Below are 11,914 nucleotides of genomic sequence, written 5' to 3'. Positions count from 1 at the left end.
ATTGTCAAGTATTTAGCTATTACACTTGTCAACCAAATAAACCTATTATATATTAATAGATAATAATATTTATTTTCTTCGATTCAACACTTAATCCTCTTACTCTCATTTTTTCTATTTTCAATTATTTGATATGGATAACAACTAAGTCCTAAAAAAATAAAATTGAATGAATAATAATGACTCAAAGTCTTAAACAAATGTAAAACATTTTATCAAAAATATAAAAAAAATAAAAAATTAAACATTTACTTAAAAGTTTGATGAAAAAAAATAGTGAAAGCAAGGGGGAATGAGTTATCGATGTTGTTTGTAGATCAAAGAGGAAAATGTATTTTTAATTTTTAAATTTTTTTATAAAATATGATTTTTCATCATTTAATATTTTTTTCATATTTTTTTTTTTACTTAAAAAGATAGCTTTTATATATACAGACTTTTATATATAAAGAGATTAGACTTCTATATATACTAAAAAATGTACAACTTTATGATGTCAAGTGTCGATCATAAATAGCATCCACTTGTCAAGTATGGAGAGAACCACTAGTTAGCTTTATATATAAAGAGATGACTTTTATATATCCAGACTTTTATATATAAAGAGATTAGACTTCTATATATACTAAAAAAATATACAACTTTATGATGTCAAGTGTTGATCATAGATAACATCCACTTGTCAAACATGAAGACTACTACTTGTTAATTTTTATATATAAAGAGATAACTTCTATATATACAAACTTTTATATATAAAGAGATGGTGAATGCTAGCACACACCTCACCAAATCAGGCGGTTCGAACGCCTCCCTTACGTGGTAAAATCTGACACCGGTTAATGGGTTTCTTATACCTTTTCACCGCCTGTCCCTTACTTAACATGCGTTCCATTTTGAGCATTTTAATTCTCAATAATTACGCAATGAGGAAGTATATTGAGCTAATAGAATATTTGTACAATGTGTATAATGGAGGTTTAGGGATGTCCGATTCAGTACTAGAGATATAACCATTAGTGTTACCTTTTCCTATCAGCTTAAACTTTTGGGATGAGTGATTTCATGACATGGTATCAGAGCTCTAGATCTGAAAGGTCAAGAGTTCGATCCTTGGTGAACCCCAAAATCAACTTAAGCTTTTGAGATGAGTGGTTTCATGACATGAGATGTTTATTATCGCTGGTATCCGGATGGTTATTCTGAATAGTATGAGACTCATAGCCCATTGTATACATTGTACAAATATTTCATTGGCTCTCTAGCGGGATTATTATGCAATTTGCCCCAATTTAGATATCTTTTTGGTTTAAGATGGATTGGTCCTACTGAAATGAGGTCGGGTCAGTAATAAATTATGGTAATTGTTGCTTCGAAAAACCATTAAATATTAAACTTTAGTTTGGGTAAATAATTTAATTATGTTCTTTTCAAAAAAATAACTTTATTTTTTAACTTTTTTATAAGCACTTAAATAGTTTTTAAAAAAAATTATAATTTAATTTTAAAAATTGTACTAAACATTAATATTACTACTTTTCATAAGTCAAAAACTAAAAAAAAAATAATTTTTACAACTTTTCAAACTGACCCTAAAGAGTTTATAAATATATTATTGCAGGAAATTAATTTTTGTTGCCATAATTCAATATTCAGTTCATTAAATTGAGAAGATCGAAAATATTAAAGATGAGAATAAAATCCTGAGCTGCTGGTGTGTTGTCCTATCTGATACGGTCGGAGTTGAGATTCAGGCTTCTGGTCGAAAGTTCTGGGAGTATGAGTCGATGACTAAAATGCTATGCGATAGTAATGGGAAGACGACGAAGGCGGATAAAAGAGCGCACAAATATCACGAGAGCTGCAAAGCCACCTTCCTATAATATAGTACCACTTTTTTTTTTCAATTTTAAAGTCCTTATATCCTATCTCTTATGTGTCTTTTAAAATGGGTGACCAAGAGTTCTAATTGTTATATTAAATAATCACCGTTTTATTATACACCACGACAAAAAGATTAAAATTTTATTGTACACCATGGATGACAAAAAGACAAAATTAGAATAATACGATTTAAATTTGAACATCTCAAAATTAATTTTCATATTATATATTTTTTTTTTTTGGTATGGTAATGGGGCCTAAGCCCAAGAGAACAAAAACAAAATATTACTTAATGATTCTGGGGCAAGGTGACCCCATTAGCATCATCACTCAGTAACGGAAGAAGTTCAAAGGGGGAAGAATCTAAGAAGCAAAAATCTTCTTTATACTTAATGCTGGTTTGAGCTAACCAATGGGCGCATTTATTTGTTTCTCTTCCCACGTGATTGAAGGAGATCTCCTATGGCCTCCTAATCAAACTCAGGATTTCTCTTAAAACTTTACTATGACAAGTGGTTATTTTAGTGTGATCTTTCAACATCTCATAAACCTCCATTGCATCAACTTCAACAACCACTCTTCGCATTCCCAAGTCAGCAGCCATTCTCAAACCATGTAGAACCCCTTGCAGCTCTGCTTGGACCGCATTGCACATTCCCAAATTCACACGAAAACCTCCAATCCATTCTCCCTTACTCGATCTCAATAGTCCGTCGCAGCCCGCTTTGCTTGTCCATTCCTGTGAGGCGCCATCGGTGTTAAGTTTGACCCACCCTTGTTGTGGTGGTATCCATGATGAGTTCCTTATGATTGGCTTTTTATTTTCGTTGAAGAGGCTGCGTTTCATAAATGCTTTTTTGTATTCTACAATTCTATCCTTTATGAATGAAACTTGGTTCACATGTTTGGCATCTTTATCATGGACTTCCTGATTCCGCCACTTTCAGAGCCAATAGCAGGTAATCATGAATAAATCTAACCATTTGAATTGCTGGTTATTCCCTAGATCATTGCATATGTTAAAGACTAACCATGTCTCAATAGGCATAGTGAAAAAGGGAGCTATGACACTTGGGTGTATGATTTTGGCCCAAAGTCTGGAAGTGCTTGGACAGTCACGCAATACATGGAGGATTGTCTCCTTCACTTGCGAGCATTTGTGACAAAACACAGAGGATCCCACCATCTTCGCTTTTCTCTCTGCTGTCATCAGCCTACCATGAATTGTGAGCCACATGAAGGTACGTACTCTTTCTGGACCTTTCCATTTCCAAATAGTATTCCAAATCTTGTTATTTGTTTCCTGTTGCCCTATGAGTTTCTTATATGCTGATGCAATGGAGAACTCTCCGTTTGATGTTAGCTTCCAACTTAGAGTGTCTTTTTCCCCGCTCAGTTTTGGTGGTTCTGTGCTGATTAGTTCCATAATAATGTCATGGTTAAGATATGGTTCAAGCACCCCGGTATTCTAAGCTCCTCTATCGTTGACAAAATCCTTAACTGTGCTCCACTCCCACTCTCTTGGGATGTCAGTCATAGCTTCGTTAATAAGGTATTTTCCACTTTTTAGCCAACGATCTTTCCAGAAGTGTGTACTTCTTCCATTCCCTAAGATCCAATGACAATCATCTTTCATTTTGATCCACACCCTCTGCAACTCCTTCCAAATAGGTGAGTGTTTAGTGGTATTGTTCATGGTCTCTAGCTCCTCAATCAAACCCATCTTGTCATGGGTAACAACTTGAGTCCATAATGCTCCCTGTTCTGTAAATAACCGCCAAACAATCTTCATCAAGAAGGCCTCGTTCATCTGTTGTAGCTTACGGAATCCCAATCCACCTTGTTGTTTTGGTTTGCACAACGTACTCCACCCAATCTGGTGTACTCTCTTTTGCGAATTGTTGTCTCCCCAAACAAAGCTTCTGATTGCCTTCTCTATTTCATTACAAATCCCTTTGGGTAGCTTGGCATGTTGCATATCATAATAGGCTATAGGGTTTAACACCGTTTTTGCTAGTGTAACTCTCCCTGCAAGGGATAAGCATTGGCTTTTCCAACCTTTTAATTTTCCTTGCACCCGCTGCAGCACATGCTTAAATTTCTCCTTGCCTCTTTTCTCGTTGGTAATCAGGGAACCTAAATATTTGCCCAGACTCTGATTCTGTTGAAACTGGCATACTCTTTTTATCGTCTCTTTCTCTTCTTCCTTTACATTATTAGCGAAAACAATAGCTGTCTTCTGGGTATTAACTTTTAACCCCGATACTTCACAAAATGTATTTATGACTTCCATTACTAGCCGGATTTGCTCTACACTCACTTCTGCGAACACTAACAAGTCATCCGCAAATAAGAGGTGTGAGATAGCTGGTCCCTTTCTTCCCATTGTGATGGATTTCCACAAATTTTTCTCAACATACTCCTCAATAATCTGGGATAATTTGTCCATCACAATCACAAAAAGATAGGGTGATGCCGGGTCCCCTTGCCTTAACCCCCGCGATGGAGTGAAACTTTCCGATTTCCCTCCATTCCAGAGTAACTTATAAGAGACCGAAGTAACACCATTCATAATTATTTCTCTTAGTTTATTCGTCACTCCAAATTCAGCAAGACATTCATTAAGGAAGGACCACCTCACTCTATCGTAAGCTTTTTCAAAATCAAATTTGATTTCCATGAATCCTTGCCTCCCTTTCATTTTTCGCATAATATGCATTATCTCTTTTGCAATTAAAATATTATCATGTATTTTTCTCCCTGGTACGAAACTCGACTGCTGTGGAGCAATTCTGTCTTTAAGACTTGGCTTGATTCTATCCACCACTACCTTGGACAGCCCTTTATAGGTTACATTGCAGAGGGATATAGGCCTAAATTGAGTGATAAACTCAGGGGTAGACTGTTTGGGAATAAGGGTGATAAGAGTGTTATTCATCTCCTTTATACAGCTTGGATCACTCCAACATATATCAATCATGGAGTACACATTGGGACAAACACAATTCCAATTATCTTTATAAAAGCTCGCTGGAAAACCATCCTCTCCTGGTGCTTTAAGCGATCCAATTTGAAAAAAAAGCATTCTTTATCTCTTTTTTATTTGGGGGCAAATCCATGCTGCTTCTAATCTCTTCAGCAATAGGAGGATAAGAATGAGAGATATTCAAGGAGTGTGGACATACCTCATTTTCTTTATACAGCCTTTTGAAGAAGTTTATAGCATGTAGCGCTATCACCTCCTCGTCTTCCATCCACTGACCATTGTCATCTCGCAATTTCAAAATTCTGTTCTTCCTTCTTCGTATGATGGTTTTGGTGTGGTAATACTTTGTGTTTCGATCTCCTTCTACCACCCATCTTTCTCTTGACTTTTGCATCCACATAAGTTCTTCTCTTTCCAAGATGCTCTCTAATTCCTGTTGAAGTTGTTTCTCCAATCTTTCTAGAAAGGGGTTGTGTCCATAGGCCTTCGCTTTCTGAATGCCCCCTATCCGATTGATTAGTATACGCTTTTGTCTCCCAATATGTCCAAAGACGTCTCTATTCCACTCCTTCAGCCCCTTGGTTAGATACCGCAGCGCTGTATTCAAAGGCTCGTCTTTCTTCCAATTACTCTCTACACACTCTTTGAACTCCGGGTGTAGGTTCCACATGGCTTCGAAACGGAAAGGCCTTTCTCTTCTCTGAACTATATGAGGTTCAAAGGTGATTAGTAAAGGGTGATAATCCGAATTGGTTCTCGTAAGGACATCAACTCTAGCCTCTCCATATCTGGTCCTCCATATCGCATTGGCTAGAGCTCTATCTGGACGTTTAAACACTCTATCCCTCCCTTTCCATTGAGGGCCTCTCCAGGTAAACTTGCTCCCTACAAACCCAAGGTCTATCAGTCCGCAAGCATTAATCCACTCTTTGAACTTTATACAAGCTCTGGCATCTGTCCTCCCTCCTCTTTTCTTTTCAGACATGCAAGCAATGTCATTAAAGTCTCCCACCACAAGCCATTCTTTGTTGACTGTCGCTGCAACCTCAATCATCTCCTCTCTAAAACTTCTTCGAAGTCTCTCTTGGGGGCTTGCATACACCGCGGTGAGGAGCCAGTTGAACTGATTATTGCACCAAACTTCTAAGTGGACAAACTGGGTTTTTGATAGAATAATTCTAACAGTTAAATTAGGATTCTTCCAGAGAATCCAGATGCCGCCACTGAATCCAACGGCATTCTCGATATGAAAGAATTCAAAACCAAGCCTTCTAATGGTGTTCAACGCTTGATCACCGCTACACCTAGTTTCTTGGAGAATAACAAAATCCGGCTTATAAACTCTACAAAATTCCTTCAGAGAGCGGGTGAAAGCCTGACTCACGGCTCCCCTGCAGTTCCAAGAAAATACTCTCATAAGAAAAATTAGACGGAGACAGACCCAGAACTACTGCTCCATCACCATCCTATCCCCCTCTAGGGATGTACTCTCTACTCTTTCTGTAGTTACAGGGTGGCTCTCCAATCCCACACCATAAACTTTCATATCTCTTCCTTCGACTATTGCCTCATGTGTCTCTAATGCATGTATGCGCTTCTCTTCCTCAAATATTAATGCTGCTTCTAGCATAATATCTGAGCCTATAGAATGTGGGTCTGGAGGTTCTGGATCCATAGCCACAACTTGGTCTTCCTCCATGAGGGCGGTTTCTGGGACAACTGTATCTTCCCTCGTGCCTTGTGGAGAGTCTGGTTGATGAATAGGGCTCATGCTTGGGGTTTGTTGGGAACTGTTAATGATACTGTTGTGATTTAAGGGTTTTGGATTTTTGGGTTTCGGACTTTGAGATTTCTTTTGTTGGACTGGTGTAAGGGTCATATCTTGTGTTCTGGGTGGGTCACTTATAGGTTCATTTTGGATCTTGGGGGTATTCTGGTTAGTGGCTAAAGGGTTCTCTAAGCTTTTTGGGCTTGTGGGTCTCACTTGTGGGATCTTTGATGATTGGGTTGCGGTATTGTTACGGCCCGAAAAGTTGCTGGATAGGGTCACATTGATAGGCTTATTAGGAATTGCTTGGGGGTTTTTCCCTGGATCCTTTTGATTTGTCTTTACTAGGGTGGCCACCTCTGCCTCCTTATGATTGTCATCTTCAGCATTTGCTCCCTCTGCAGATAACACTGCAAATCTCGTACCAGCCACGATTTCCATATTCTTTTTCCCACTCTCTCCATTCACGCCTTTCCCCCCACTACTCCCTGCAGCGTCACCTTTTTTTGTCCCCTTGCTTCGTGGTTGTCGTTGTACGATCATCCATGGTCCAAAGGGATCATGTGGATTCTCTTTCCCCGATTTACCCTCCTTATTTCTGCTAATGACCTCTTTGCCCTTTTGGACACTTTGCTGTTCATCTTCTCCTCATCTCCCCTGACCGTCCAAGCCTCTTGCCGCCGCTTCAACCCCTTTCTCCTTTTCCGCCGTCATCCTTGAAGGGCACTTATCTTTCTCATGGCCGACTCTGCTACACTGAAAACATATGTCATATAACCCTTCATATTCCACTAGGTATCTTACTCCATTAATGGAGTATTGAGAAATAAGAGGTTCTGTAAGATCCAACTCTACACACAGTCGTGCAAATTTTCCTTTGCATTTATCAGCTGTGTTAGAGTCTACCTTGAGTGTTCTTCCCAAAACATTACCAATCATTTTTAACATATCCTTCTCATAGTACTCAATTGCTAGTCCGAGGAGTCTCACCCAAGCTGCCACCGTATCAATAGTTGCCTCGATAGGGTTAAAATCTGGCTTCCAGAATCGGATTGAAAGATAATGATCAAATATTCTCCATGGTCCTTCTGTCAGAGCATAATCAAGATCCTCTTGGGAGTAGAACTTCACAATGAAAAAATCATTGCCAAGGTCTATCACCTCTATGCTTCCTTGTTTCCCCCACATGCTTTCTAGCCTTCTAGTAAGAACTGGTAGAGAAATCTTCCTTCCCATCAGCTTTACGATTAAAGTATCCCACCAAGGATGTCTGAGATTCTTCATAGCTGCCTCATTTATCACAAAGTTGAAAATACCATTAATTTTTTCTACTTTAATCTCTGGTAGTTTACTTTTCTCTTGTTGCTGTTCCTCTCTATTACCTCCTCCATCCTCCTCCATCTCTTCATTAGAATTATATGATTCTGAAGAACTATCATCCTTTTCTATTGCCACTGGCGAGCGTCCTCCCTTCACCATTTCACTGAAAGTTCTTCTGGAGACTCCTTCAGTCACAGCTCCTCCTTTTTCTTCCATCATCCAATCTTCCTCTAAGAAGCTTTGCCCTTCCCCTGTTTTTTTAACCTTCTTAGCTATCCTCATGTGGTCCTCTCTCGATTCCCTTTGTGGTTCATGAGAACGAGAATGTCCTCCGCAGACATAGCCACCTCTCATGACGGTGGTTTCAATCACAAGTATAGAAGAATGATGTACTCCTTAAGCAAAACGATGTACTCAGCTTTTTTTTTTTCATACATACTATATTTTCATTTCTTTTTTAGTTGTTTTGGGCCATTACTTCCATTTTTTAATTCATCTTATTAACATTATTTATTTAGGTACCAAACATAAAGAACGTTGAAATTATTTAGATACCAACTGAATGGCCCATTAGTAAGTCCAACCTAACTGGTCCAGTCATAAACCAAAAAGAATAATTTCAGACCAAAAATTAAAAAATTTACCACATATATTCATATTTTATGTATTCCTTCTTTAGATGGCCTTCAAATGAAAATATTTACAAGACCCCTGAACCTGCTGCCTGGTAAGGTGTACCACTGCATGCCAATTTCTTCCCACTCAACACAACGTGGCTCATCCAGACCTTGACAATAACTCAAATGATAAGAGGCGTTCGAACCGCCTGATTTGGTGAGATGTGTGCTAACATTCACCTAAATAAATTAGACTTTTATATATACTAAAAAAATATATAACTTTATAAAAATAAGGATCGATGGTCATAGACAATATTCATTTGTCAAATATGAAAAAAATAACTTTTATATATACAAATTTTTATATATAAAGAGATTAGACTTCTATATATATTAAAAAAATGTACAATTTTATAATACCAAGTGTCGATTATAGACAACATTCACTTGTCAAGCATGTAAACTACCACTAATTAACTTTTATATATAAAAAGATAGATATAATATTTTTATTCTTTGATTCAACACTTGTCAAGTATGAAGTATCTAACTATGACACTTGTCAATTAAATAAACCTAACATTTGTCAAGTATTTAACTATGACACTTGTCAACCAAATAAACCTATTATATATTAATAGATGATAAGATTTTTATTCTTCGATTCAACACTTAGGTCCAGTTTGGGTAACCAACTTAATTAAGTTTCTTTTGATAAAATCACTTAAATAATAAATAACTCTGTTAAAAGTAACTTATAAAGAAGTTATTTTGTGTTTGGATTTTTAACTCTAAAAGTGCTTATTTTATAGAAATGTGATGAAAAGTAGAAATATTATGAGAAAAGGCATAGGATTCAGTGGTCCAGGAACCTTTGGACCACTTAGTGGTCCAGGAACCTTTGGACCACTTAGTGGTCCAAGTAGAAAACATGTTTTTAGAGTTTTTTTATCAATTGCTATGTAGTCCTTGAACTAATTTTAATTACAAATTAACCCCATATATTTTATTTAATTATAAAAATAGTTTTTTATTTTATAAATTATTATTTTATCAATTATCTATTATATTTATTAACAATCAAATACAAAAATAACAACCAATTATATCCTCCATTCATCCTAATAATTCCAATTGATTAAAAAATTAACCTTGATCTTGTTACGTTCGTCCATGGCTTCCAAATCGTGTTTCCTTAAAATTCAATCGATTGGTTTTTCAAAACAATCGATTGAATGATAACTCAATCGATTGGTTTACACTATATCACAAAATAATCGATTGAAAGTTGTAAGGTAGAATGGTAAAAAGCTTAAACCAATCGATTGTTTATACTTTCCAATCGAATGAATGCCTCAAAACAATCGATTGTTGTTGTTACTCAATCGATTGAGTTCACGAAAACAACATGGATTTGCCAAATACAATCGATTAGAAAGTGACGGCATTGAAGTTTTAGCCAAATTCAATCGAGTGGTAATGTAATCCAATCGATTGGAAGGTGATGAAGTTGAATGTTTTGCCAATTTCAATCGATTGGTAATGGTACACAATCGATTGAAATGTGATCTGCGGCTGTTTCAATCTTGTTATCTTTTTAGAAATTATCTTATTATTCATCTATCTTATCTTTAAAATTCTATCTTCAATTTTTTCTGTTTTATTTTTATGTAGATAAACTAATCTTATCTTTTCCTTAATATTAACATTATAAATTGGTGAATAATCCATCACTAATTATTCAATCCCACCATTGAAATTGTGTATCATTTTCTTTGATTATAAAAAATTTAATTGTTTTTCTTTGGAACATCCATCTACTCAATATCCAATTTTTTTTAATTTTCATCCGTCTATTTAATATCCACTATTTCTTCATCATTAATCACCGTTGCAGCAATCAGCAAAGGTCCAATCAAGTTTTTCATTGTAGTGTTCAAAAAATAAACCATCGTTTTGATTACAACATCGAGGTCAGTGAATAGAATCTCTAATTTTGCAATTATTCTGTTCGATACTTTATTCGTGAAATTGATTGTGTAAGAAAAAAATTTAAAAATATCTTTTATTAATGCATAGAAATTGAGAAATACTAAAAAGTAAATAGATGTTATTATTTTTTATTATTAATTAATTAATTAGGAATACAGAGAGTTAGGTGTCGATTATTTTTTTCCTATTTTACTCCTATTTTACCCCATGACAGAATAATGTAACTGCTCGTTAAGATATTCTTATTGGATGTAAATTATTGTTACAAATATTTTTATTAATATATGTTTTGAAGGAATAAAAATAGAATAGTTCAATAAGGATTAATTTTTAAAAAAAATAAATTTACACTAATAATTTTTCTCTTCAAATTATTAACGTACTTTTCTAATATACTCTAAGTACCTACACAATATATAATATCAATTAGCGTTCAAATTTAGGTTCCAATATTGTTATTAACGAGAGAGGTTTATTAATTTTTTTAAAAAAATACATACAATAAGTTTTGTATCAATATATCATGATTCATTTTAAAAATAATATTTATTCATCTAGGTTATAGAGTGTCTTGAAAAATCATATTTAAATAAGTATTTTATTTTTTAACTATTTTTATTTTTAGATTAAAAACTTTGTATTTTTTTATTCAAGCTTTATTTTTAAATTTTATTTTAATTTCTTATTCAAAACTATTAATATGAAATTTTATTTTGTAGGATAAATAAAAAATGAGATTTTTTTAATAAATTAAATTAGTGACAGACTTACTTATTATAAAAGAAGTTAAGTATATCTCTTGATTATAAGAATACATATAATTCACTTTTGATTGTAATCACAAGAAATATAAATTTATCCAATTTTTTAAAATTTACATTAATTATTAAAATTATAACATAATGAATGTACTCCTATACACATTTTTTCTTATTTTTGTGCTTTATTTTAATTTTGTTAAACAAAAAAGTTTAAATATTATTTACTTTTAATTTTTAACTTTCACCACAAATAGAAATATATGACTTTGTGTGTATTAAATAATTTTTTTCATCGGACATTTTTAAGATGTCAGGTATATTTACAGACACTGAGATGAATGAGCAATACCAGGAGGACGATGACTTTAACCAACAAGAAGAGCTAGTAAGTGACCAAGATACGATGGATGAACAGAATGAATTCGAACAAGATTTCAGAGATGAATTTACCGAGGGAGCGTTTTTTTCTAAATCTGATATGTCAGATTATATCCTTGAAGCCGCTTATGCGGTTGACTCCGTGCAAGACATTACATCTTTGATATTTAGTGAGAATGTTGCGGAGGAAATTGGCAAATACCAG

This window comes from Arachis duranensis, chromosome 3 (genome assembly GCF_000817695.3).
Source record: "Arachis duranensis cultivar V14167 chromosome 3, aradu.V14167.gnm2.J7QH, whole genome shotgun sequence".
Classification (NCBI taxonomy): domain Eukaryota; kingdom Viridiplantae; phylum Streptophyta; class Magnoliopsida; order Fabales; family Fabaceae; genus Arachis; species Arachis duranensis.
This window is presented reverse-complemented; position numbering follows the sequence as displayed.